Here is a 4,670-nt window from a genome sequence, read left to right as displayed (position 1 = left end):
CTGTCATAAGAGAGAATCAAACAAAGAGGGAAGATAGGGAAATTTTAAGTGAAGGAAATGAGAGTGAAATTAATAAATTACGAAATGAAAAGAAAGACAATGAATAGAGAAAAAGAATAAGGCAAAGTAAAGTTAAAAATTTATTTTTTCAACTAAATAATATGCTTTGGGTGAAAAGGTGCTTTAGTGAAAAATACTTATTTTCTAGATATTTTCTAGAGCACAAATGAGTTTTATTACAGTGAATGAAAATATTCATAATATATTTGATATATATAAAATACAGAAGAATATTTATGATTTGTTTATAAGTACAAATTTTATTTGGGACCAAGCTAAAGCCAGTATTGGATAGTGGTGTTTGCTACATTTTATCTCTCCTTTTATTCTTACCACCAACTGTATGATAATACTTACATATATACTCTACCAGTTCTTAGAAAATGATTTTTTTACATATAATTATTTAATTTGCCTAGGTGTACATAAAACATGAGGAAAGCATCTAAATTATTTTTTTCCAAATAAACATTGTTCTTAATACCATATATTGAAAATATGAGTGCAATAAATTGACCAGATAAAAATGGTGCTGGTTTGTGTGATCTTCACCAACATTCTTAGATGAATTTTTCCCCTTAACCATGTTGCCATAAATATGAAGTTTATGAGGTCTTCAAGTTAGGAATACACAATATTAGGAATATTGTGGTATCTTTTTTTTTAAAGATTTTATTTATTTAATTGACAGAGAGAGAGAGAGAGAGGGAACACAAGCAGGGGAAGTAGGAGAGGGAGAAGCAGACTCCTCGCGGAGCAAGGAGCCCGATGTGGGACTCGATCCCAGGACCCTGGGATCATGACCTGAGCCGAAGGCAGACGCTTAACCGACTGAGCCACCCAGGCGCCCCCGAATATTGTGGTATCTTAATACATGTATTAGGAACACATAAAGATATAAAATGACTACTTAGGCTTAATTTTTTAAGATATAATATTAATGACCTGTTAAAAGTATTATCTTTTGAGCATCTTTTCATGTGTCTGTTAGCCATCTGGATGTCTTCTTTGGAAAAATGTCTCCTCATGTTCTTCTGCCCATTTCTTAACTGGATTATTTGTTTTTTGGGTGCTGAGTTTGATAAGTTCCTTGTAGATTTTGGATACTAACCCTTTATCAGTTATGTCTTTTGCAAATATCTTCTCCCATTCTGTAGGCTCCCTTTTAGTTTTGTTGATTGTTTCCTTCCCTGTGCAAAAGATTGTTGTCTTGATGAAGTCCCCAAAGTTCATTTTTGCTTGTTTCCCTTGCCTCTGGATATGTGTGTAGTAAGAAGAAGCTATGGCGGAGGTCAAAGACGTTACTGACTGTGTTCTTCTTTAGGATTTTGATTTCCTTCCTGTCTGCCATTTAGGTCTTTCATCCATTTTGAATTTATTTTTGTGTATGGTGTAAGAAAGTGGTCCAGTTTCATTCTTCTGCATGTGGCTGTCCAGTTTTCCCAACACCATTTATTGAAGAGACTGTCTTTTTTCCATTGGATATTGTTTCTTGCTTTGTCAAAGATCAGTTGACCATATAGTTTTGGGTCCAGTTCTGGGTTTTCTGTTCTGTTCCATTGATCTGTGTGTCTGTTTTTGTGCCAGGATCATACTGTCTTGATGACTACAGCTTTGTACTTGAAGTCTGGAATCGTGATGCCTCCAGCTTTGCTTTACTTTTTATTTCTTTTTCAGGACTGCTTTGGCTATTCAGGCTCTTTTGTGGTTCCATACTCATCATCAGAGAAATACAAATCAAAGCCATAATGAGATACAACCTCACACCTGTCAGAATGGCTAAAATTAACAATACTGGAAACAACCATGAGAGACTCCTAACTACTGAGAACAAACTGAGGGTTGATAAAGGAAGGTGTGTGGGGGATGGGCTAAGTGGAAGATGGGGATTAAGGATGAGCCCTGGGTGATATATGTAAGTGATGAATCACTAAGTTCTGGACCTGAAACCAATTTATGTTAACTAACTAGAATCTAAATAAAAACTTGAAAACTTTTCTTTTTAAAACTTTACATCTCTTAAGATTAGGAAAATGTCTCAGAATTTCAGAAAATGTGGTAACAAATTTCAAAATGTACATGCTGTTACAGTATTTTATGCAAATTCACCAACTCATGTAAATTCTGTTGATTAATAAGTATTTAGACAGTAGTGAGGGTAAAAAGTAACTGAAGGCATCCAGTTATCATACCTTCCTCTAATTGCTGTGTTGTGGTTTCTCTTTGCATTCACAATCAATTGAATTAAATCAACATTTAATAATTATAATTTATATATATTGTTCTCTGTGATTTTAAAAATTAAACTACAATTATATAATATGAAATTCACTTTCTGTCTCTTTCAACTGGAATACTTTAGGTACCACTTATAAGTGGAATCATAAAGCTTTTGCCTTTGTAACTGGCTTATTTCACCTGGCATAATATCTTCAAGGTTCATTTATGTTGTAGCAGGTGTCAGAATTCTCTTTCTTTTTAAGACTGGATAATGTTGCTTCCACACGATCATGCTGAGCTACTACCCGGGCCTGGAACTGGGCCGCAACCTCAGCCGCGCCTGCCGCCTGCCGCCTGCCACCGCCTCTAGACCATGGAGCCCCGCAACGTGAGCGAGCTTTGGGCCTTCGTGAAAATGTGGAGGCAGGATCCGAGCATTCTGCACTCCAAGGAAATGTGCTTCCTGCGGGAGTGGGTGGAGAGCATGGGGGGTAAAATACCACCTGCCACTCATAAAACTAAATTCAGAAGACAATATCAAGGAAGAAAAAACAGATAGTAAGAAGGTGGAGGAAAACATAAAGACAGATGAACCATCAAGTGAGGAAAGTGATCTGGAAATTGACAATGAAGGTGTGATTGAACCAGATACTGATGCCCCTCAAGAAATGGGAGATGAAAATGTAGAGATAACCGAGGAAATGATCGATCAGGCAAATGATAAAAAAGTGGCTGCCATTGATGCCCTAAATGACGGTGAACTACAGAAAGCCATTGACTTGTTCACAGATGCCATCAAACTGAATCCTCGCTTGGTCATTCTGTATGCCAAGAGAGCCAGTGTCTTCATCAAATTACAGAAGCCAAATGCTGCCATTCGAGACTGTGACAGAGCTATTGAAATAAATCGTGATTCAGCTCAGCCTTATAAATGGCGAGGGAAAGCATACAGACTTCTGGGCCATTGGGAAGAAGCAGCACATGATCTTGCCCTTGATTGTAAACTGGATTATGATGAAGATGCTAGTGCAATGCTGAAAGAAGTTCAACCGAGAGCCCAGAAAATTGCTGACCATCGGAGGAATTATGAGCGAAAACGTGAAGAGCAAGAGATCAAAGAAAGAACAGAAAGGGTTAAGAAGGCTCGGGAAGAACATGAGAGAGCCCAGTGGGAGGAAGAAGCCAGACGACAATCAGGAGCTCAGTGTGGCTCTTTCCCAGGTGGCTTTCCTGGGGGAATGCCTGGTAATTTTCCTGGAGGAATGCCTGGAATGGCAGGGGGGATGCCTGGGCTCAGTGAAATTCTTAGTGATCCAGAGGTTCTCGCAGCCATGCAGGATCCAGAAGTTATGGTGGCCTTCCAGGACGGGGCCCCAAACCCAGCGGATATGTCAAAATATCAGAGCAATCCAAAGGTTATGAATCTCATCAGTAAATTGTCAGCCAAATTTGGAGGTCAAGCGTAATGCCCTTCTGACAAATAAAGCCCTTGCTGAAGAAAAAGCAACGATCACCTAATGGATGTCGCAATAATACAAACCAGTGTACCTCTGACCTTCTCATGAAGAAAGCTGGGGTGCTGTGAAGAGAATGCCTACTCCTCTGCCCCATATGCAACTGAAACATTCTATAGTGGTTTGCCATTAGGGTATTCATTCAGATAATGTTTTTCTACTAGGAATTACAAACTTTAAACACTTTTTAAACCTTCAAAATATTTAAAAAACATATTAAAAGGGTGTGTTAGTCCCTACATTTTTCTTTACTAATCATTTCAGTTTTTTTTTCTTTGGATTAATTGGGCAAGGAAGATACTTCAGCGTGGAAGATTTATTGCTCAGTTTGAGTGAAATAAAGGTTTATTACTGGGGGGCAGATATAACTGACATTTAAACAGATGAAGTTTGAGTTGGAGATATGGTTTCTGAGGCATTTTGACTTATCTTTTTAAATGCTTTATTTTTTTAAACACAATTTATTTGGATAAAACCATTGGGACCACCAGTATTGCAGTAGGACCTGGGTAGGGACCGGAAGTGCTTGGCAGGGCAGCAGCAACCTTACTTTTTATATAGTGGGCACCCTTGTGCAGATGCATTTAAATCTTACACTGTGGTGAAGGGATGATTTTTATAATGCTGCGGTAGAATTGGATTACTTAGCTGTGTTGTTGTCTGATACAGAAAATACATGTTTGCATTATTTCCACATAGGGGAAATAAGGGAATACTTTTCTGTTTATATTTCTGTGTTTAGAGTGACCTTCCTGGTCAGAAAATACCCATCTCTTTGTGTGCTTTCTACTTGTTTTCACCTCCCCCCCGCCCCCCCCCATACTCTTCTTGGGCTAAAGATAGTCCTTTTTCACTGGCTTCATCACTACTGTATCA

At 38.3% G+C, this 4,670-nt stretch overlaps 1 pseudogene; it reads left to right on the top strand.

Annotated features, from left to right (window-relative positions):
- The first annotated feature begins 2,653 nt into the window (after nt 1–2,653).
- Nucleotides 2,654–3,746, top strand: LOC113913315 (annotated as a pseudogene).
- Nucleotides 3,747–4,670: the final 924 nt, after the last annotated feature.

This window comes from Zalophus californianus, chromosome 14 (assembly GCF_009762305.2).
Source record: "Zalophus californianus isolate mZalCal1 chromosome 14, mZalCal1.pri.v2, whole genome shotgun sequence".
In the NCBI taxonomy this organism is placed as follows: Eukaryota; Metazoa; Chordata; class Mammalia; order Carnivora; family Otariidae; genus Zalophus; species Zalophus californianus.
This window is presented reverse-complemented; position numbering and strand designations above follow the sequence as displayed.